Below are 24,650 nucleotides of genomic sequence, written 5' to 3'. Positions count from 1 at the left end.
CGTGTCCTTGAGTGGTCTTGAAGATCTTGTTGAAAAACAAAATAACATGTATAAACCTTGAAGACATTGTGCTTGGTGATACAAGCCAGGCCCCAGAGGGCAGGTAGCTGTGATTCCAGTCGTGTGAGATAGATACCTCCAGTCATCAGTTCACTGAGACAGCAAGTGGGAGGACGGTTGCAGGAGGTCAGGGCAGGGAAATGGGGCGTCACTGTGTCACGGGTACTGAGTTTTGCAAGGTGAAGAGGGTTCTGGAGTCAGATGCTGGTGGAGGCTGGACAGTGGTGTGAATACCTGGTGTGCACTGAAAACCAGCCGTGATGGCAAAGGTTGTGTTAAATGTCCATCACACCATAAACACACACACACACACACACACACACACACACACACACACACAGTGAAATGACTCCACCCCCACCCCCCCCTTCTCGTTTTCCCCATGTATTACTGAATCACGACCCATCATGTAGTGGGTCTCTGTTCTCGCATTTGGGGTCTGTGAGATTCCCATAAGATGAACGTTCCAGGGGAAACCGTCTTCCCTCCTCAGAGGTGTCAAGCCGCAGACTGTTCTTTGGAGAGCCGTGTGGCTGGAAAAGACATTCTCTATTGTTCTGCCCATCGAGAAAATATTTCTTGGGTTCTCATTGTGTTGGTGGAACAACAACACAGAACTGTTGATTGACACCTGCCAGCTATTGTCCTAAGTTTACCCTAAACAATACTCAGGATACTGCTAGGGTCCTTTCCAATCGGTAGGAAATAGCCCTTGAAGGCATTGTTCTCACTTTGCAGTTGAGAAGCCTAAGGCTCTTGAGTGGGTAAGTGGCTTTCTACTTTAAAAACAATTTCAGAAGTGCTTCAGTTCGTAGACACAAAGGCAGGACATTCCAGTTAGCAGAAAGGGGCCGGCCGATGAGGGTGGAGGACTGTGTGGGATATCTTTGTATGAAGCCGAGTCTAGAGGACATTAGGGAGATAGATGGGTGGTTTTGACTCTTTCATTACAATCTTGACCCCCAGGGCAGTGCGCTCCACTACTGGCTGGTAGGAAGCAGTGCCTGAGATACAGGAAGGTCCCTAAAGAAGGCAGGCCAGAGACCCTGTAGGGTTCCCACATGACCTTCTCTTGCAGTCAAGTGGAAGAATGTTTTCTATTTTAGTACTACAGGCACTGGGAGTCACAACTCATGACAGAGTCGATTGAGTAAGTTGAGTCACAAGAAAGGCAGGCCGTCGAGATGGCTGAGCCGGTAAAGAAAGGTACTTGTCGTCAAGCCTGATGGACCTGGGTTACGTACGACCTTGGAACCCATATGATGGAGGGAGAGAGCATCTTCCTCAACAACAACAGCAAAAACCCAACAATAATATTTGTAAGAATAGTTTTTTAAAAGGGGGAGGTGGAGACGTGTGGTCCTAGGAGGAGATGACGGCCATGGAGCTTATACATGAATGAGTGAGGAAGGTTTTCCAGTTCTGCGGGGGCTTCTTGTTGACATAGTGGTCACCTGGCGAGATGCAATTTAGCTTTGACAAAGGAGGATTAGAGGTAAACTGTCTGAGGGGGTGAAGCACCTGGGACGAGGGGACTCCAGTGGTCTTGAGCTGACTGAGCAGGGTTGACCTTGGGCAGCTGCTTCCAGTTGAAGAGATGGAGTGTCCTTGAGATGATGGGGGTTGTGGGAGCCCATTTTCAGTTTCCTAGTGACTCTACCCAGCAGGTCCGCATGGAGAGGATGATTGGACCACGGGCCTGAGTGAAGGTGTCTGAGATGCTCTGCACTTGGCTGTGCCGGGGGAGGGGGGAGGTCTTTTGCTCCACCTCTTGGCATTTCTATAAATACCCTAGGGCAGAGACAGAGGGGGCCCTTTGAAATAGGTTCCAGGCCCTGTCATGGCTGTCCTGTATTTTCTATCTGTTTATCTCCACACTCTAAATCCTTCTATCTAATATTTCCTGCTACTCTCACTCAAGAGCACTCTAGGGAAATGTGGGAGCGGTGGGTACCCCCCTCCCCCGCAGGGGGTTGCAGTTGGTGTGGAGACTTGACAAGTAGGTGTCTTCAGCGGGTCCTCAGCAGGTTCAGGCACACTTTAGAGTAATAGTAATATGTGTTACTTCGCATTTAAAGCAACATTTATTTTTTGCTCTATGCGTATGGGTATTTTGCCTTCGTTTGTGACGGTGCACAGTGTGCGTGAATCGCCAGTGAGGCCAGAAGAGGCTGTGGTGTTCCCTAGGACTGAGTTACAGACAGTTGTGAGCTGCCATGTGGCTGCTGGAAATTGAACCCCGTCTTCTGCAAGAGCAGGCAGTGTTCTTAGCGAGCCCTCATGTCTAGTCCTTGTATTAGTCTCTCGGAAAAATAACGTCTACAGCTCGGGCTGGTGATGACCCTAGCTAGCACTCTGAAGATGAAAACAGGAGGAACTAGGGGTCCAAGCCGAGGCCCACCTGGGCCACGTGACTTCCCATCTTTAAGGCAACAGGAAACCAACAACACTTCCCCACCCCCGATAACTTCAGAGGCTTTTCTTATACAATATTTGTTGTATAATACGCTGGCAGTTGATTATGTAATAGAAAACTAATTTAAGGGGCTGGGGAGATGGCTCCGAGGGTAAAGTCCTTGCCAAGCCACCGTGAGGACCACAGTTTGGACCTCAGCACTCGTTTCAAAGTAGGGAAGGTGTGTGGCCACCTGTAACTCCAGGACTTGGGAGGCAAAGGCAGGAACTCCTCAGAGAGAGCTGCTTAGCCAGTACAGGCAGAATGGATGAGCTCTTGATTCAGAGAAACCTCGTGTCAGGGAATAAATTGCAGAGATCAAGGAAGACATTGAAGTCGAGTCAACTTCAGGCTTTTATATGCACATGCATGATCGTAGACGTGAACACACATACACAGGTGCGACACACACACCAAAAAAGAAAACTTTTTTAAAGGTGCAAAGTACATACTTTAAACATTTTATGACTGAATATATAAATATTTTAAATTTGCTAATCTTTCGAAATACACTCAAGGCATTTTCTATACGATGTTTTTTAGAGTGAATTCCTTTAGATCATGGAAGTTCACTTTTACAGACAAAGCCTTTTCTTTTCTCACTCATTCTTGATTGTAATAACTTGACTAAATTATGTAATTATAAGAAATACAACTGACCTTAGCAGATTATAGAACTATATGGCTGGCATGTAGTTCTGTTAGGAGAAAAATGGGGGATTGGATCCTCTGACTCCGATAGCCTCTATGGAAGCTGAAATCTAGACGCCATAGCCTCCCCATGTTTTTATGGTTGACAGGAGTCTGGTGTTAGTTTAGACAAGGCTTTCCCATTCTACAAAGGTGCAGGGTAACAAGTGATGGGGCAGACGTTGGGCTATTGATAAAGAAGTTTGCGTATAGAATTATTGTTATTATTATTTTTTTTTTTAGAAAGAAACAGTTTTATTGAGATGTAATCCACACACCACTATGAATCACCAACTTAAAATATACAACTGTGGCTACTGTGAATTCACAGACTTGAACACCCACCTCACAGTTGATTGTTATATTTTCATCATTTCTCTCTCTCTTTTTTTTTTTCTGTTCCTAGACACCTCATTGACTTTCTCTGTGTGGAGATTTGTCCGTTCTGCATATCCTCTTGTTTCACCTAGTTTATTTTACAGATTACCCATTGTGTGACACATATCAGTACATTATTTCTTCCTATGGTAGTGTAATGCTCCAGCAGGTTCACACGCCTCAGTTTTACTCATCCATTCATTGAGAGGTGACATTTGGGTTATTTCTACCATTTGGCAATTGTATAAAATGGTACGGTGAACGTGCATTTTTGTGGGGGTATATATTTTCATTTTGTGTTTGAATACCCAGGAGTGGGATTCCTGAGTGGTGTTTATCCTTTGAGGATCACATAGGTTTTCTGGAATTGCTTTTTGACTTTTTTGTTCCCACTAGTGGTATGGGAGGGTTTTAGCCTTGTTGCTTAGTGCCATTAGCCTTAGTCAGCTTGGAATGTGGCCGTGGAATATTGTAGACTGCTGAGTCAAATTAGTTTCTCACAGTCGTGGGGGTGGAGAAGTCTATGGTCAAGGCAGATCTGATGTCTGGTGAGAGCCCACTTCCTGGTTTGGTAGATAGAGGAAGCCAGCTCTCCCGTGCCTTTAGGAACGGGACTGTTCCCATTCCGGGGACTCCACCTTCATGACCTGACTCCCCTTGGAAGTCCCACCTCCTCCACTGATGTTAGTATATCAGAATGTGAATTTGGGGATGAGACACAGACATTCATCTGTAACACCTTCCTTGTGAGATTTTAAAAGTGGATTTTCTGATCATCATTATAACAACAGCTGTTTGGAGAAAAGCATAAGAGAAACATCATATATTTAAGACCACTGCCGAGGAATACAAGTATTTTCCCTCGATATTTTGAATTTAGCTTGGCATTGTGTATCTATGACTGTCCCTCAGAAGAACCCTTGCTACTGGTAGCGATTCAGCATATACCAAGTGTCTACTGTACGTGTAGTATATGTTGAATATACATGTACTGTGTATATGTTTATATATGTATACAGTACACATATACATATACTGTATATATGTTGAATATACATGTACTGTATATGTATATTAGTGTCTACTGTAATACTGATGTGAATAAACCAATTTTTATGTTTTCCTTTTTTTTTTTTTTGTTTTTTGTTTTTTGTTTTTGTTTTTCGAGACAGGGTTTCTCTGTGTAGCTTTGCGCCTTTCCTGGAACTCGCTTTGGAGACCAGGCTGGCCTCGAACTCACAGAGATTCGCCTGGCTCTGCCTCCCGAGTGCTGGGATTAAAGGCGTGCGCCACCACCGCCCGGCTGTTTTCCATTTTTTTGCTGAGAAACATTTCTGCACATTATTTTTGAAAGTATTTTAAATTTACTACAGAATGCCTCTTTCATTCTCCTTTTTTAATTATTTTTTATTTTTTTGAGACAGGGTTTTCTCCTTTTTTTTAATCTTTTTTTTTTTTTTTTAATACTATATCAGAGTGTTTCAGGGACAGAGTAAAAACAGAGACGTTTCTATTTGGAGTAGATGGTGATCAACACAGAGACCCACAATTTGCTGGGGCACGGAAAACACCAGAATGCACAATGCTCAGCCCTAAAGGGAATGTGTATTCTGAACCCTCCTCCCAGGGCCCAGGGGTCACTGTGAAAGAGGAGTGGAGAGGGTAAGAGCCCGGGGCAGAGGGCGACTGCGAGGAAGTCTTCCGGACACAGCAGGGCCGCTGCGCACATGAACTTGTAGCAGTGGTGACGGCACACACCAGGTCTGTGCGAGCCCGAGCCAGACCAAATCCCAGCACGGAGAGGGGAGGTGGGACTGAATCCCACCCTCAGCCATAGCGCTGTTGGCAGTTGTTAGCTCCTGGGAGAGGGAGGGCCAGTTTTCTCTGAGAGTGGAGCCCCTAAAGTGGACCACACTCCAGTGGAAGGTGCACACTGAAGAATATTTGGGCAGCACAAATTGGGTCTTGACAAGTTAAAAAAAAGGGGGGGGGAGGACACAAAGGTAGGCGGATGGGGAAGTGGGGGTGAATCCGAGAAGAGTGGGGAGGGAGATGAACATGAATCAAAGCACACTGTACAAAATTCTCAAAGCGCTAATAAAAATAACAACCCCCCCAAGAGGAATTCGGGGTGCATCCATCATGTTCAGCTACAAGCTCTAGGTTAAATGTAATGTATGGAGTATCTTCCAAGTAAACCATAATTCATTTTTTTCTACTTCAGATGTTTACACTTCTTGCCCCCTTTTTTTTGGAAATAACATAAACCTCATTTGCACATAGAATTTTGTAGGCTTTTTGAGTTCAAGTCAGCGCGGTGAACATTTCACATGCTGACACGTTGGGTCTCAGTCTTAGCGGTGTGTCTTGGTAACTTCCTGGACCTTCCCTAACAGTGAGGAGATGGGCAGCAGTGGAGTTTCAAGGTACCCAGAATAGAGTTTGGCAGGCTCACTGCATGGAGTGGTAGTACCCAGTCGGCACTCAGGGTGTGTTGGATTACTGGGTCCTCTCCAGGGACAAGGAGGGAAGTAGCCATTGGTTTTCCAGAAAAGTGACTCTGGGGTAAGTGCCTTTATGAAGCTGGAGGAATCAGCTTATTTGGGGAACTTGTTTTGAGTTTAATTCTGTCTGAAAGGCACATGTTCAGAAGTCAGAAGATAAAACAGCCCTTACCTTCTTAATCCCTATGCCTTTACTGTCCTGCACAGGTCATCATTTGACCCATTTCTCATGCAACTTTCAGGGCTTTGGAGACCACCAGCTCCATGGGAGACAAGGTCTCTTGCAGCCTACGCTGGCGTCCGATGCATTGTGTAGAAGGCCTGATCCTCCTGCCTCCACCCGTGATGTGCTAGGATTATAGGCATGTGCTACCACACCCAGCTTAACGTGCTATTTTCTTAACGACAGAATATAACTCCGTGTTCTGTAGCTTGCTTTGTTAATGCAGCCAGGTGGTCTCCTCATGGCTGTTCACAGTGCATCTGGATTTTGCAGCTGTGTGGAATGCATAGGCAATTAAAAAAAAATACATCCTTCTGGGTTGTTTTCTGTTTTACTCTTACCAATGATCCCATACTAATCTTGCTGTCCAGCTGTCACTCTGCGTGTGCAGTTGTATGGGTAGGATGGTATTTCCGAGGTCACTGGTTAATTGCAGACCTCTCTGTGAGTGTACAGACACCACCCCCAGCACGAGGAGCACCTGTGCCCTAAGGGCCCCTTGTGTAGGAGGAAAGGTAGCTGTCCCAAGTTCCCAGATGCTGTGTCCTCAAGGCAGAGAAACACTATTATGACCCTGTTTCCTCAAGAAATAAGTAACTATGACTGGCCATTTCCTTTAAGATTGTAACATACTTGAGAAAGATGGTAGCAGCGGGAAAGAAACATTTAATTTAGAGCCCTTGAATGTTAATTAGAGTTGTCTTGTATCTCCATATAGGTGGTTGAAATACTCTTTCGTTTTTAAGACAGTCCCTGGCTGGCCTGGAACTGGCTCTGGGGCCTAAACTGGCCTAGTACTCACAGTGAGCTGCTTGCCTCTGCCTCCCTCCTGAGTGCTGGGATTAAAGATGTACATCATGCTGGGCAGTTCTGGTGCACACCTTTAATCCCAGCACTCGGGAGGGAGAGGCAGGCGGATCTCTGTGAGTTCGAGGCCAGCCTGATCTACAGAGTGAGTTCCAGGACAGGTACCAAAACTACACAGAGAAACTCTGTCTTGAAAAACCAAAAAAAAAAAAAAAAAAGAGAAAAAGACGTACACCACTACCACCCAGCTATGCGTCACCACCGCCCAGCTTATTTATGTATTTACTTTTTATAAGCAAGTTCTTGACCAAGTTGTCAATTGCAATACTTATTTTATTAGCATGTCCCATGGCAGCCGCTGAAGCACTACAGACTTGGTTTTGGACCCGGATGGTTGGACTAACCCGCCCTGCGTTTCTGTCTTGCAGCCTTCGACATTCTGCGTTCTGCTTCACACATGGAGAGCCGCCGCTGCTTTTACCCAGCGTGCCCACGTCAGTGCCTGTAAAGTGCAAGCTCCAGGGTGGAAACGTTTCTAGATGGAGCCTTTCCAAATTTGGTGTCTTTTCTACAAACTCTGTGCCTCAACATCCATTTCTAAGTGGTAAGGGTGTGTCCTTAAACAAAAAATTGAATTTTGTTTATTTTGCGTGCGTGCGTGCGTGCGTGTGTGTGTGTGTGTGTGTGTGTGTGTGTGTGTGTGACGTCACGTGGGTCCTGGGGATGGAACTCGGGCTGTCAGACCGGTGCCTGCCCCTTTAAAGGATGATGGGAATCATGAGATGATTGTTCTTTGGACTGCCTTTCCTAGGCTCTCTCTTTTTATGTAAGTCAGAGTTATTTTGGGTACTCTCTTCTGAACTACGTCTAAAAGTAGCAGTAGCATAGGTTTGAAACAGCCTTTCTGTACTGCCTGACTGCCATAATATAATACCTAATATTAGCGAATAATACGTATAAACATACTTGCCTTGGTCACTTTTCAGTGCTATGGCAAAATACTTGAGCAAGTCAGCTTACAGAGAGAAAAGGTTTCTTTGGGCCCGTGGTCTCAGAGGCATCAGGCTGTGGCCAGATGGCTTCGTGGCTTGTCTGCCTGTGGCAGAATCACGTGGTAGAAAGGCACGGCAAACGGAAGTGGCTGGGACGCAGAGAAAGAGCGAACGTGTAATGGCTGTTTGCTCTTGCTGCTGTTGTCCCACTGGGGTCCCCAACTTACTGGACATCACTGCTCACATTCTGGGCAGGCCTTGTGTTATGATGTGTGCACTCGGGGGACCCCCGCTGGCCAGGGTATCCCGCATGGTGTGTCTTACCCGCTGTCCACTGCCTGCCGCTGCATCTGCCCAGCATGCCACCATGTTTCCCAGCACACGCGGGATACCCTGGCCAGCCGGGGGTCCCCCCCTGCAGGCATATATCATAACACCTTGCCCCCTCAGTTGCTGTCCAAGTCAATTGACTCTGGACACCACCCTGACCCCTATCCCCAGACCTTAAAAATGCTTTATTAATTTCCCAGGGGAGGGAGACCCTGTGTAATCACTCTGACGACAGTCAGACACCCGAGTCTGGGGTGTGGCCTTGATAGGCTTTCGTTTCTCCATGATTTCTTTGAGTCCTGGTGATGGACATCACTAGAGAGGTGTGTGACATCAGCTGTTTTCAGTGCATGGCCCTGGGTGTGCCTCTTCATATTCGAGGTGTACTCAGAACACGTCTTTGGGCAGAAAGGGCAGAAGAGGAAGACTGAACAGAACACATGGCTGAAATGGGAGACCTTAAAAATGAACTGGTTTGAAATGGGCCCGCCCCCTTTGAGGCAGTTGGCACATGTTTACCAAAAGCTTGAGATTTATGAATGAATTATGTTAGCATAATATGGAAGTCACTATCTAGGAAGCCTGACATTAGATGGGGTCCTCAGCAGTAGAATGTTCTCATTCTGGGATCCATGTAGTTCAACTCTAGTTCTTTTTTTTTTTTTTTTTTAAAGATTTAGCTATTTATTATAAGCGCCAGAGATGGTTGAGAGCCACCATGTGGTTGCTGGGAGTTGAACTCAGGACCTCTGGAAGAACAGTCAGTGCTCTTAACCACTGAGCCATCTCTCCGGCCCTAAACTCTAGTTCTTACATCAACTACATAGGGTTTTTAAAGAGCACACGCTAATTAGCCTTAGGCATCAGTTTTCTCATACACGCGATGAGTCAGTGAAATGATTTGTGGATTTATTTCTTAGAAGATTTTATGTAATACCTTGTTACTTCAGTGAACAAAATGAAAGAATATTTATTTATTTACTTTTTAAATTGAGGATATGCTTTCTTCCCTCTCCCGGCTGGGGAGACAGTTTTGGTCCATTAGCGAGTTATGAGACAGGAACAAGATACCTGCTATTAGAATATGTTTCACTCAGTGCTTCTCTTTGCAGGTTGGTGACTTTCATCCTTCTCTTCCTGCATTCTCCGTCTTCTCGTCTGCTGACCTCTGGGACGCTCCTTCTTTGGCCCAGATGGTTTTTCTCTCCCCTTCTCTACTGTTCTCTCTGTATTCGTGGTGCTTCTATTTCCTGGGCCTGCCTGGTCTCTGTTATTTCACTTTAGCTGTTCTCCAGGGTGAGTAGATCTTAATCGGTGAGTCCAGTCCTAGAGCCCTTAAAAAGTGCAGGGGTATTTTGAAGAAGGCCAGGAGCAGCTGAAAACAATTAATCAACTAGCGTTAGTGCCCTAGGATTGATCCCCAAGTTCTGTGACCTCCCTACTCCCTCTATTTCCGTCTTCTTCCTCATCTTTGCTTGGGACTTGGGACTGACTGTTCCCTTCCTATGAGATTGAAATCAATGTCTTCACTTTAGTTCAAGAGTTGTCTTAGTCAGGGTTTCTATTGCTGTGAAGAGACACCGTGACCACGGCAACTCTTAGAAGGGAAAACATTTAATTGGGGCTGGCTTACAGTTTTGGAGGTTAGTTCATTATCATCATGTTGGGAAGCATGGTGGTGTGCAGGCAGGCATGGTGCTGGAGAAGGAGATGAGAGTTTTACATCTGGATCCACAGGCAGCAGGAAGAGACAGTGTCACTCACTAGTCTTGGCTTGAGTGTCTGAAACCTCAAAGCCCACCTCCACAGTGACACACTTCCTCTAGCAATGCCTCACCTACTCCAACAAGGCCACACCTCCCAGTAGTGTCAGTTCCTATGAGCCAAGCATTCAGACACGTGAATCTATGGGGGCCATTCCTATCCAAACCACCACACCAAGTATTCATGCCTTCCCCAATCTCCCATAAAGCATTGCGCCCCAATGGCAATCAGGTCAGGGATTGGCAGTTTTTGTTTTGTTTTCTGTAAGGGTGTTTTGTATTTGAAGACTGTCACCTTTCCTCTGCTTGTGGCTTATACAACTGTTAAGGTAAAGGGAAAGCAACCAGTCAGTGTAAACGAATGGCCACAGCTGTATTCTAATAAAACTTTATTTACAAAAATTGGTTGTTGACCCCTTGTTTTGGGGGCTCTTGAACTATTCCAGAGGTTGCAAAACAGAAGCATTTTAACACTCCTTTTTAATGTATTAGATGGAGCATGCATCTGTCACCCAGTTGGGATAGCTTCTTCAGTAGCTACTTGGCTACCTAGAGCAACATTTCCTCCCCAGTTCTGGTGTCAACACTCTCTCTTCTTCTTTCTCTCTCTTTTTATACAGTGGAATTTTAAGGATACAATCCAGTATCTATGGATTGATACTTTCAGTTCAGTTCCAGCATCCTAATTTATTTATTTTTTCATTTTGTATTAATTTCTTTCAGCTGCAAATCTGGTTCTTTATGACACCAGGAATAGTATGACTACAACATTAAATAATTACTCATATACAAGACTCTCAGTAATAATACAGTCTCTTCTGGCTTTTTTTTTTTTTTAAATAATGTATCTATGACTCTGGACATGGTGACTCATTATCATTACATTTGGGAAGCTGAGGCAGGAAGGTTGCTGTGGATGAGGCCAGCCCGGTCTATGTAGCAAGACCCTATCTCAACAAAGCAAACTAGCCAGGTATGGTGGTGTACACCTTTAGTCCCAGTCCTCAGGAAGCAGAGGCAGTTGAGTCTTTGTGAGTTGGAGGCCAGGCTGATCTATAGTGAGTGAGTTCCAGGACAGTCAGAGCTACATAGTGAGACCCTATCTCAAAAAACACACACACACACACACACACACACACACACACACACACACACACACACACACACCCCAACCCAAACTAATCAACCAACCAAATAAAATTGTATTGAAACAAACAAACAATGCAGGAGGTGTCTATGAAGTCCCTCCCATTGTGTAAAGTGTCTGTGAGATTCCCTGCGAAATGACTGTTCTTTTATCCATGTTTACCATTTCATTGTGTGAAATGCCTCCATTAGTTTATCCATTCTCTAGCTGATGGAATCAAGTTGCCCTGAATTCTTTTGCATACCTTTCGTAGACATTATAAGCCTTATTTATTTTTTTCTCACATGTACTCCGGAGTGGAATTAGTAAATTATTTTTGGACACAGGGCACACGTCCCTCAGAATGCTTAGCAAAAGTACTGTGTGCGTTAGTTAGTTATCCATTGCTCCGGGACGGATTTTCCCCAAACATCTCAGCTTACCCCAGTGACATCATTATCCGACAGTTGGTGTCAGTCTGTTACTTTGGGGTACAGCTTGTTGAGTGCTCCAGAGCTGCTCTTAAACTGCCATGGTGATATTTTCTGGGGCCGCAGTCATTTCAGCTGGTGGGGTCACAGAGACTTCTGTGGTGCATTCGAGCTCACTCTTACAACTTTGGGCAGGATTAATCCTTTCTGGCTGTTGGTCAGAATTTATTTCTTTGTCTTCCGTGCCGGGAGTTAAACCTGGGGCTCTCGTGCAGTTACCCACCTTGACTGTGTTTAAGTGTACAGTGTAAGGGCGTGAAGCACATCCGTGCTGTTGCTCACTCCTCACCCTCTTCTGTCCGCAGAACCTTTTCATGTTCCACAGTTGAGTGGATTGAACTGAACGGGTTCACAGTACCCGTCCAGTGTAACTCTCTGCTCTCCCACACCCTGCCCCACGAAAACCATCTGGCACTACTTTCTCTTCAGGGTCTGACTACCTCATAGGTGGAATCATAGCAGCATTTCTCCTCCGTGGCTGGCTTATTTTACTCAGCATAATGTTACCAAGGTCAGTTATGTGTGGCATGCATCGGAACATCTTATTTCTCTCTCTCTCTCTCTCTCTCTCTCTCTCTCTCTCTCTCTCTCTCGCTCTCGCTCTCGCTCTCGCTCTCGCTCTCGCTCTCGCTCTCTCTCTGTTTGTTTATTTATTTATTTTGAGACTGGGTTTCTCTGCAGAGCCCTGGCTGTCCTGGAACTAGTTCTATAGGCCAGGGCATCATTTTTTTTTAAAGGCCAAATTGATACATTATGCTCAGATCCCACATTTTAAAAACCCGGCTGCAGGGACTGAGTTATTGCTCTTTGTTGCTGATGGGTTGCTTTGCTATGAACATTGGCATTCTTCTGCATTCTATTTTCGCAGTAGTCTCCAAACCCACTCCATGCTAAAGGAGAGGAATTGTGTACGGGTGTGAATACCAGGAGGTGGGGGCCATTGGCATGCCTCTCAGACATACCATAATAATCCTCCTGTGTGTAGCTAAGCCAACAACTGGCTAGTCTTAGCAACATAATAACTTATAAGCTGTAATGTTATTTTACAGTCATCTATAATAGTTTCATGGACCCAAAGACAACATTCACAAAACAAGGTATATTGAAAGGAGTTACTTCCTATTTTTTTTTCCTCTTATAAGAAACCGTTTGAAAATTTCAGTTGATTTGTTTAAGTATAAGCCGGTGGGACTGGAGAGACAACTGAGCAGTTAAGAGTACTTGCTGCTCTTCCAGGGGATTACAGTTCAGCTCCCAGTACCTATGATAGTTAGCCCGCAACCTGTAACTCCAGCTCCAGGGACTCCAAGGCCCTCTTCTGGCCCCTGTCACAAAATAAATAAAATAAAATAAATATAAACAGGTGATGTTCTTATCTCTCCCCCCCACTCCCACCCCCCACCCTGAGACAGGGTTTCTCTGTGTAGTTTTGGTGCCTGTACTGGATCTCTGTAGACCAGGCTGGCTTCAAACTCACAGAGTTCTGGCTCTGCCTCCCGAGTGCTGGGATCAAAGATGTGCGCCGCCACCACCACCACCCAACTCTTATCTTTAATATATATTGTAGTGTACTATATACCTTCCTTTCTTCATTTGATATATTCTGAAAATTGCTCCTTACCAGTTTATTATTTATCCTTTCTACAGCCATAGAACACCTCCTTGAATGTATCAGAATTGGGGTTGTTCCTAATCTTTTGCTAATACAAAGTGTACTGTGGTGAATATACCCACATGTTGCTTTTAATTTCACTGGTTCACATGTCAGGTGGGTGCTTAGAAGTGGGTTGGTACGGTCAGCGGCTAAGGGAATTTGCAGTTTTATTCGCTATTTCCAGATGTAGCCTGAGAGTCGGACTTAGTGTTCTCATCAGCGGGTGCCTATTTGTGTATAACCGACTATGTTGTAAAATACGTTTTCAAACCTTTGGGGGGTTTACTAAGTCAATTTCCACCCTCCTTTTGAACGAGATGGTTTTTTGTGCAGTAAAGATACATTTGTGTATCTGCCTCTCTTAATTGTCCACTCCCTTAGCTCTCCTTTCCTTGGGTTTCTAGTGGTGGTTTTTGTTGTTGTTGTTGTTATTGTTTTTTTTTTTTTGGTGTGTTTGTTTGTCTTATAAGTTTGTCTTATAAGCCCCTTTATTATTAGAAATACCAACCGTTAGTTCCCTTCCTGACAGCAGAGTTAATTCTGTAATCTGCTTCCTGCCTGCTTCATTTTTTTCCTCACCCCTTCCCCGTTGGTGGTACACTTACTTTTCTGATCATTTGATGTTTGATAGTTCCCCTTATATAGCCCAGACTCCAGCTATTTCTTCAAACATCCCCGAGATGGAATTTGACTTTATCCTCGGAGCCGGCATTCCAGCCTCCCCTTTATCAGTTAATGGCGTGGCTGTCGTCCTAGTTGAGAAAGTGAAGGCTCTTTGTGGCTTTATTTAAAATGAATGCGGTAAGTAATGGTGGAATACCTGCCAGAGTTGGAAGTCCTGCAGCTTGGCAGTAGGTAGAAAGTCGTAATCCCTGCCCTTGGATAGTGGTCTCCTGGGGGAGTCCATGTTAAGCACAGATCAAAAACTGCGGTTAATGTGTCGAGAGAGAATTCAAGGGTGGGGCCATTCGTGGATTGGAGAGGTTATGGGTTGCAGTTTGATGGACATTTAAACTGAGATTGGAGAGATGCTAGACCTAACCTGATGAAAACAATCCTGGTGGCATTTGCAGATGCAGGAAACAGGGAAGGATGCTGAGTCAGAAGTGAATCTTCTAGCAGATGTACAGCACCTGGCTAGCTTGAAGGCGTCATCTCATCTGCTTTGTTTAAAGAAAAATTCCTCCCCTGAGAAACTGAGGCCCAAAGCTGGGGCAGGGAGAAGGCCATTTGAAGACAGCCTGGGCTGCCTGCTGAGGGCCTGTGATAGAGAGTGCGTCTTCGTTATCAGCTTGGCTGGGTTTAAAACCAAGGGTGGCACATAGGATTAATGAAGGAAGGGAGACCTACCAGGGCCATCATCTCATGTGCTGATGACCAAGACTTTCCATGAGCACCAGCATTCCCCTCTCTATTCCCTGAGCACCAGCATCTCTCCATTCCCTGAGCACCAGTATCCTCCTCACCCCATTCCCTGAGCACCATCATCCCCTTCTCCCCTTTTCCTGACCACCAGTATCCTCTTCACCCAATTCCCTTGAGTACAGCATCCCCCCTCCCCATTTCTTGAGTACAGCATCCCCCCTCCCCATTTCCTGAGTACAGCATTCCCCCTCCCCATTTCTTGAGTACAGTATCCCCCCTCCCCATTTCTTGAGTACAGCGTCCCCCCCTCCCCATTTCTTGAGTACAGCATCCCCCCATTTCCTGAGAACAGCATCCCCCCCATTTCCTGAGAACAGCATCCCCCCTCCCCATTTCCTGAGTACAGCATCCCCCCCATTTCCTGAGAACAGCATTCCCCCTCCCCATTCCCTGAGAACAGCATCCCCCCTCCCCATTTCCTGAGTACAGCATCCCCCCCATTTCCTGAGAACAGCATTCCCCCTCCCCATTCCCTGAGAACAGCATCCCCCTCCCCATTCCCTGAGAACAGCATCCCCCCCATTTCCTGAGAACAGCATCCCCCCCTCCCCATTTCTTGAGTACAACATCCCCCCCATTTCCTGAGAGCAGCATCCCCCCCATTTCCTGAGTACAGCATCCCCCTATTTCTTGAGAACAGCATCCCCCCATTTCTTGAGAACAGCATCCCTCCATTTCCTGAGTACAGCATCCCCCCCCATTTCCTGAGTACAGCACCCCCCATTTCCTGAGTACAGCATCCCCCCCATTTCCTGAGTACAGCACCTCCCCACCCCCCATTTCCCCAGCTATAGAAATGTGAGGAAGCCATGCCTGTCCACTTCCTGAGAATGGACTGCATGCATTTCTTCTCTCACGCACTGAGAAGAAAAGTAACCAAGACAACGTGTGGTCCCCCCCCCCCCAGGGAAAAATACCCTGACAAGCACCTTAAGGAGGGAAGGGTTCCTGTTGGTTCACAGTTAAAGGTACAGTCCACTGTAGTGGGGCAGTCGAGGCAGCAGAAGCTTAAAGCAGTTGGTCACGTTGTGCCTCCCTCTCTCTCCCAACACAGTTTCAGATCCTGTACCAGGGAATGGTGCCACCCGCAAGAGCGGGTCTTCCCTCTCTAATGACCATCATCGAGATGATTCCCCACGGGCCTCTCTCACTTGCCAGGTGATTCTGGATCTCATCAAGTCCACTGTTGAGATTATAGCACACATTAATTTTTTGTCTGAAGAAAACACATTAAAATAAAATATAGAGGAGAAAAAAAAATCACAAGATCCCGACAGCCACTTCGGATCATCATGTTCCCGCGATGACTTGCATGGAGATGTAGGCCAGTAGCTGTATGCAGACAGTGGCTGCATTTGTGGGGTGATGGCGCCTGCTTGTTCGGTTGTGAAGTTCTCTTAGTTCTGCTCCAGGATCAGACTCATTCCTTGTATCTTTATCTGTCAGTGGTCTTTAGAAGGAACTCTATAGCCTAGTCAGACTTAAAAAAAAAATTTCCACCCTGTTTTAGCCCTTTACCGCCCAATCGGCTTCAAAAGGTAACTTAGAAATGACAGATGGTTTATTGGCTGGGGCTGTAGCTCAGTGGTAGAGCGCTTGCCTGGCAATCTTGTGTCCTAGGTTTGGTCCTCAGCACCACACAAACAGGGTGTAGTGATGTGTATCTGTTATTAATCGCAGCACTTGAGGATCAGATGTTCAAGGCCAGGGTCCCCTGCATGAGACCCTGTTTTTTTTTTTTTAAATCACAATAAAAACACGATCTGTTCATCTACTGCTCCCTTTCTCAACAACTGGTAGCCTCTTCACTGGGGAAGAATGATGTCTTGCCAAGACTGAAGTATCACGTATTTTAGGTTCCTGAGATTCCCTTTTTTTTTTTTTTTTGAGACAGGGTTTCTCCATATAGCTTTGTGCCTTTCCTAGAACTCAACTTGGTAGCCCAGGCCGGCCTCGAACTCACAGAGATCCGCCTGTCTCTGCCTCCCGAGTGCTGGGATTAAAGGCGTGTGCCACCACTGCCCGGCCGAGATTCCCTTCTTGTGGGCAACCAAGCACCAATCATGGTTCCCCTCCTTCCGTGGCTTCTCCTCTGCCTAATTTCCCATGATGCCAGGTCTGCCTGCAGATTTCTACCCCCTTTTTTCTCCTTTCCTAAAGGCTCACACCTAACCATTCCCCTAATCCGCTTAAGATGCCGTCAGTGAGATTGGTATATTTTTGACTTACATATCCTGTTTTTCCTTTGTTGCTGATGTCAACTCTAAGACTCTTTGTTATATTAGGAATAGTCATGGGTTTATTTGTAGTGAAAAGAACTGTATTTTTCATTTCAGAATTCATAGGACTGAAAAGAATATTGTTGGGTTGTGTGAGATTAGGAGATTGAGTCAAGGGGATCTCTTTAAGAAGAGGCAAGTCTCAGGGACAGTGCCTCAGGTGCCTTGAATAGAACCTTCAGGAAGTGACCTTATTGCACAGAAAAGCCTGACTTGCCTTTTGAGCCATCTTTACACATCAAAGACCTCTCCACACTGATTTGACAACAGTGTGTTCCTATGGCAGTAGCAGCGTTCTGAGGACTCGAGGAAAGCATAGTTCGAGTAGTCAGTATTCAGAGAATGACCAAGGAAGTTGTGAATATGAAGTGTATTTAAATGTATCTGTGTCCCCACCCCCCCACTCCACCCCCGGGCATCATGTGGAGGATTGTCCGTCTGGCTGATTTCTAGATTAAAAGTGATCATTTGCATATCGACAGGGTTAGTGTACTTAATGCTCACACTGGAGTTTGTACAACGGGGCTAGTCAACATGTTTCATTTGTGAAGAGAAGGTTCGGTTGCCCATTAGTGATAGCTTGCAAAATGACTTCATTGTTAAAAACAATCCGTCTAGGCTTCTGCTCTTCACCTCTTATTCCTCTCCGAGTCTCCTTTCCTCTCTCCCTTTCTTCTTTTCAATGAGGTTGTCTCTTTAATTGAACTGTCTTTGTATTCTGTACCTGTCCCACTTATGCACAGCTTTGTCAGATGAGACCATTGCTCTGAAGTCATAATGGAATTTTCTGCTGTTGTTGAGGGGTGATGGGTGCTGATTTATTTTATAGAAGAATTTTCAGATATTAATCTTTTCATTTCTTTGGTCCAACTATTGAATTAAAGAACTGCTTTTTTGTCTTTTAGTATTTCTGGATGTAATGAAAGGGTTGTGTGGTTGTAAAAATTTTGGTTCATTACCATATGGGACTTATTTTTGGAGGAAAGCATAAACTTTTTATTTTTTATTTTTGAGACAAGGTTTCTCTGTGCAACAGTCCTGGCTGTCCCAGAACTCACTCTGTAGACCAGGCTGGCCTCAAACTCACAGAGATCCGCCTGCCTCTACCTCTGCCTCTGGAGTACTGGGATTAAAGGCATGTGCCACCATGCCTGGCAAGCATAATCCTTTTAAACTCATTTAAAAAGCAAATTACCTAAAAGACGTATTGCAATTTTTTAATATTTCAACAATGTTAACAATAGTGCCTTGCTTATTTTAAGGTCAAATATTACCATGGAAGTTTTAAATGAATTTGCTTAAGATGAAATTAGGATTTTGAGACTTCGTTTCTGGGAATAGGATTTTAGAGTTTTCAAAAATGATTTTGAAACCTTAGGTGTTCATAGCTAAGAAACAAAATACCATGTGCTACTGATTGCCAGTAATAATATCATTAGTTGGGAGTGATAAGAAGAAGTTTTTATCTGTAAAATGGAGAGTCTTCAAAACCAGCAAGTTTTGTGTAGTTCCTGGTTGGATGGGTTTATGAACGGCTTAAAAGGTGAAGCTGTCACAGAGAGAGATTGCACGCCACACGGGCTTCTGTACCTGGCGGCCAGGCTGAAGAAGCTTGCCAACAACTCTGCCTCACTTGACCCTCTCCAAGTCTCCCTCCCTCCCCCACTTCTAGATCCATGTGAGAGTTAGTTTTTAGTATAACCACAATGTGAATTCTGAAGCCTGGTATGTTAAAAGACAGCTTTCGTCTTTTGCTTTTCCAGCTACCATGTGTGCACCCTTTTGAAACATTCTCCCTTGAATAAGTTGAGAAGGGTAGTCTGAGAAGTGGGTGAGTCACACCCATCAGGGCTCACCTCCGGTTACAGACCCCATCCTATCCCATATTGGCATGCTGTCTGTGTAGGGCATGGCTTGATGGACAGCTGGGTTGTTTCCATGCCTTCTCCTGTTCCTGGTGCTCAGTTTCTAGAAGGCTTTAACAGCATTGCGTTTCACCGCTTGCATGCTTTAATACAGAGGTTCTCTTCTGTGGGTCCTGATGCCTGGGGGTGCGGGGCGGGGGGGGGGGGGGCGGCCATTGAACAGCCCTTTCACAGGAGTTGTGCAAGACCATTGGAAAACACAGATATTTACATTATGATTTGTAACAGTGGCAAAATTAGTTATGAAGTGGCAACAAAAATAATTTTATGGTTGAGTCACCTCAGCATGAGGAACTGTATTAAAGGGTCACGGCATCAGGAAGGGTGAGGACCTCTGCTCTAATTCATCTTCCAGTTAATGTTTAATTTTGCCTTAATGTGATTTCAGGGAATGTTAAAATCCTTAGTGAGAAGAGCAACATAAGCTTGCTAGCGAAGCTGGTCCAGAGACCACACTTATTCAGGTGCGTTTGAATTCTATGACAGTGAGCCAAGGACCAACTACTCTCTCCAAACAGAGCTGGAGTAAAGCAGAGGGCCACACGGATGCTCAGGAGAAAATGATGATGGAGTGGAGAGATCTTCATATAGACCGCGGGATGACAGTTGGTCCTCTACATCCTTGTCAGGTCCACCCTCAAAGCTCGGCCCAGCTGTGGACAGTTACAGTGTTGAAAAGCATTAGTATCTTCCTTCAGGATGTTTGTGCTCTAGACTGGAGATTATTTTTAAGAATCATGGCTGAAATGAGGCTGTCACTTCCCTTCGTGAAGTTGTTCACTGGACTTGCATAATTAGACCCCACCAAAAAGGATTAGATTTAGTCTGTGAAATATATTCTCTGATTTCTTGGTCATAATACGGTTTCTTTTTGTTTGATATGAGTTGATTCATTTCGTGAAATCTTTAGTAGAAATTCTGTGTTAATTATGTTTAATTTATCCTGTTTTGAGAGCTCTGAAGTTTTTAGATCACATAAGAATGTATTGGAATCACGGTTGCATTTGCACGCCTAATCTCACACAACTCCATGTAGCAGCTTATTCTGTTCAAAGGGCCAGATGTTGAGGATTTCAGAGTTCATTGACCAGTGTTCTCAGTTCCCCTGTCTGTTGTGGTTAGTTGGATTAAAATGCAGGCGTGCCTTCGAAGCACCCTCGGTAGCTGGTCCCACCGAGTGGGCTGTCCGTGACGGGTGCTGGTTTTGTTGTTATTGTTGGGTCCTTAATTAGTTTGAATTTCTAGGGTGTTATTTCTTAGGGTGCAGCGAACCAACTCCGAATTCTCCCCTCCTATATTTGTAAGTTTCTTAGACCAAAGTTAGCCACCATGAAGAGTCGAGCCTGTTTGTGGGTGGAGTCGGCGCCCCCCCCCCCCCCCCCCCCCCCCCCCCCCACTGACTTCTGTTTGGGGGTTGTCTCGGTTACTGGTTGTGCTCTGTAAGAGCAGGATTAAGCTCTGTGGTGTTTGTTCTATATGGTTATCTATAGTGACCAAGCCAGTTTGGAATGTTTTGTTACTCACTTTGAAATGTGTTATTTTCTGTGTAGAGGACGTGGATCTGAATAAATGACTTATTATCTTTTGCAAATTTCTAGGGAGGGACCATCAACTGGGACCATCGGTACCCAGCACAATACTTCCTTTCATAAATGTGGGGAGGAGGCAGTAGCAGATAGCCACTTGAGAGGGCAGAGCCAAGAGCTGTTATGTAACTCGGGGTACAGATAGCATCTGGCTGTAGGGCCAGGCACACTGGGAACTGGGCCGGGGAGACTTCCAGTGAGGCAGTGTTATTTATTGAGCCCGAATATGTGACTTAAAAGGCTTTATAGGCTAGGCCCTGGGTGGATCTCGGAGTCCAATTAGCGAGAATGAGGAGGGTTTATATGAGCGAGAATTGTTGAGACCAAGGTTGGATAAAGCACAGGGACAAATAGCCAAACAAATGGAAACACATGAACTATGAACCAATGGCTGAGGGGGTCACCAACTGGATCAGGCCCTCTGAATGGGTGAGACAGTTGATTGGCATGATCTGTTTGGGAGGCATCCAGGCAGTGGGACCAGGTCCTGTGCTCACTGCATGAGTTGGCTGTTTGAAACCTGGGGCCTATGCAGGATTGTTTGGCTCGGCCTGGGAGGAGGGGACTGGACCTGCCTGGACTGAGTCTACCAGGTTGACCTCAGTCTGTGGGGAAGGCTTTGCCCTGGAGGAGGTGGGAATGGGGGGGGGGCTTGGGGGGAAGGTGAGGGGGACGGGAGGGGGGAGAACAAGGGAATCCATGGCTGATATGTAGAACTGAATTGTATTGCAAAATAAATTAAAATTAAAAAAAAAAAGGCTTTATAGGAATCAGCCAAGTAGAGTAGGGGATGGACCTGGGAGGAGCTATGGGGAGGATTTGGAGGTGAACATGATCGAAAGACACTGTATGCGTATGTGAAATTTTCAAGGAATTAATAAAAACATGTTAAGAGGAGGGGGAAAAAAAAGAATGGATCTCTTTCTTAGCTCTCCACATAGAAGCAAGAAGAGTTGGAATTATAACTTGTTTGCCAGTTAGTCTTGGAGCAGGGAAGGCTGTCCCCTCCTCCGTTCCAACTGAAACCTTTCTCTTTTGTAAGGACCGTAGCTCAGATGTATCCATAACTTCAGAGCACCTGAAACATGTGCATGTCTTTCTTCTATTTTGTCTGTAGACCCCTTAAAGGTGGCCTGCGTGGCTAGCTGCCATTTGTTGTAGACTCTAGGAGCTCTGGTGGATGGCTGGTGAATATGGGGCACACTGCTTCTGGCTGGTGGAAATGCCATGGCAGTAGCCAGTTCAGAGATGCCCTTAACAAAAAAAAAAAAAAAAAAAAAAGGACAGATTTTCATGGGGCCTTGATGGGTTCATCATGACCCTGAATTCCTGAGCCTCCTGTCTCCATCTCTCAATTGCTGGGTTATATGTGGATACCAACCTGCCTAGTTTATTTGGTCCTAGGGATCAGAACAAGCCAGGGCCTTGGTGAATGCTGGAAAGCACGCTGCCAGCTGAGCTATATTCCCAGCCCCGCCCCAAAGGTACCTTTTCTCTTCAACGGTCTTTGATATCCCCCACCCCATCCACATTATTCCTTCCTTCCTTCCTTCCTTCCTTCCTTCCTTCCTTCCTTCCTTCCTTCCTCCCTCCCTCCCTCCCTCACTCCCTCCCTCCCTCCCTCCTTCTCTCTCTCTCTCTCTCTCTCTCTCTCTCTCTCTCTCTCTCTCTCTCTCTCTCTCTCCTTTCCTTCCTTTTTTAACCAATGCAGAGTTTCTACTTCTTTCCTTTCGTCTTTGTTTTTTTTTTGAGACAGGACTTCTCTCCCCCTCCCTCCCTGCCTTAGCCCTGGCTGTCCTGGAACTCACAGAGATCCACCTGCCTCTGCTTCCTGCTGGGATGAAAGCATCACTGGCAAGTTTCTGTTTCTTGAGGGGCTTTTCTGTGAGGCTTTTTAAAGGGTGCTTCACGTTGTAACAATAATTCACATTTAGAGAGGGAGACTGAATTGGAGCTGGGTTTTAAAATTGTCCCTCATAAAAAACCAAATGTTTGGAAGTTGCAGAAACATCTTTATTTGAAAACCAGAAATCACATTTTTTTTTGGGGGGGGTCATAATTCTAGATATTTTTCTAAGTAATTTAATTTAAAATGTCAAGGTCATAGAAAGGTCATAGAAAGGTCAATTTGTATCGTAACTTTCAGGAGGTCATGAGAAATGTTATGTTCATATTTTTATAGTATCATAAAACCATAAGGAATTATCTTATTGTTCTTTATCAAACACTTGATTGTGGATCAAGATCAAAAGCCTTTAAGTAGAGTCTGTCCCTATGTAAATTAAACCCTAATGAAGTATTAAAAGTTAGTGAATACAGGAACGACTCTGGTGCCATTGAGAAGTTTTGTTTGTTTGTGAACAAGCTATTGTTTTTAAGACAGTACAGGAGACCCTGTACAGTTAAGAGCTGCTTGACCGGGGACTACCATAGGTCTCTGCTGGATTGTAAAATTTGCTGTTTTCCTTTTGTATTGAGCATATATATATAATTTTAAATCATGAACAATGAATTTTCATTAAACAAACAAGAAAAAAAATAGTACCATCAAAACTAAGAGCTAGTAATTTGAGTGAGCTTTAGAATAATGTTAAATGAATTGTTCATATGTTGTTTATGGACACATTTGTTTATGGATTTTTTTTTGGATGTGCATCACATCCACATTGATTTATATGAACACACATATAAAATATACATTTTTAACATTTTAGAGCTTGTTTATGAGTTTTCAAATAATACACAATATGATTGATCTATACCTGGTATGTGGGCACCTCGTATTTCAACAGCAAGACTTTGGCAGTTACGTGTAGTTTGCATATTGTCAGTTGAATTCAACACATGTTTCTTTCGTGCCTGACTATTTATAGGAGAGCAACTTTGCTAGTGTCCGTGGGAAGTGAACTGGTGTGTGCACCCTTTAGTGGAGCTCAGGCCCCAGCCACTTCTCAGAACCACAGGGTTTTATAGTGGAAAGAAACCTTAGAGGTCATTGTCTCTGGACAGTGTCTAAACACCCGGCTCCTTGAATCCCACCCACTGTAACCTGTCCTTGGCTCAGTAAATGGGAGGAGACTTAGCCCCTGCTTCTTGCCAGTTTAAGGAAATTGTTTTCGTGGAGAACGATGGAAGTATCATTTTTTACCCCCTAAACAATTCAGAGATGATTACAGTGTACTGCAGGGTGCTCCAGATACCTCCTCCTGGTACACATGTATACTAGGTTGTCAAAGAAAACATACTGTGAATAAACTTTCGATATATTGAAATTGAGAAACTTCCCCGGTTCCTGTCCTCCCATCCCGCCCCCTCCAGGGTGCAGCTCCTGTTCCCTTTGTCCTTAGAAAGGGTACCTAGTTCCTCACCATCGTCACTTGACTCCAAGGTCAAATGCTTTCTCTATGCAAGTCAGGTGATATTTCGTCGCAGTATATCCTGGTGAAGGATATGCGCTGACTCCTCCTGCCCTCTTTTTTAAATGCTGGCCTAGTTCATATGCCTCTGGATACAAACGAAACTCTGTTGTTGCAAACTGTGAATCTGCAAGCGTTGTTTATGATGTGCCTAACTTGATACCAAGATGTGATTTAGGCACCAAGAGAATTTGGACTATTTAATACTGCTCCATAATAAAGTGACTTATCAAATGTTCACGTGGGCACATACAGAGGCATGATTGTGTTCCTGCAATGCACGATATAAATACTGAGGTTGTCTTGGAGAGCCAGCGTGGCATGCCGAAGGCATGGTTTGGAAAAAGGCCTTGGAGTATGCTCTTATCTGTGGGAGCTACTGACAAGTACAGTTGCGATTCTAAGAACTGTAGTTGTTTACTTCAGTTGTGACTTTGCCTTAAATAGTTTTGGACTCGTTCTTTTTTTTTTTTTTTTTTTTTTTGGTTTTTCGAGACAGGGTTTCTCTGTGTAGCTTTGCGCCTCTCCTGGAACTCACTTGGTAGT

At 45.0% G+C, this 24,650-nt stretch overlaps 1 protein-coding gene across 2 annotated transcripts in view; it reads left to right on the top strand.

The window, feature by feature from the left end:
- The window catches only part of Fryl (FRY like transcription coactivator), a 248,884-nt gene that overhangs the window by 31,152 nt on the left and 193,082 nt on the right, over positions 1-24,650 (top strand). For both annotated transcript variants that reach the window (XM_052735117.1, XM_052735116.1), the window contains exon 2: positions 7,546-7,721. The gene's annotated coding sequence lies outside the window, so the exon portion shown is untranslated. The remainder of the gene's footprint in view (positions 1-7,545; positions 7,722-24,650) is intronic.

Source organism: Peromyscus californicus, unplaced genomic scaffold (genome assembly GCF_007827085.1).
Source record: "Peromyscus californicus insignis strain IS unplaced genomic scaffold, ASM782708v3 Scaffold_13__1_contigs__length_99412109, whole genome shotgun sequence".
NCBI lineage: Eukaryota > Metazoa > Chordata > Mammalia > Rodentia > Cricetidae > Peromyscus > Peromyscus californicus.
This window is presented reverse-complemented; position numbering and strand designations above follow the sequence as displayed.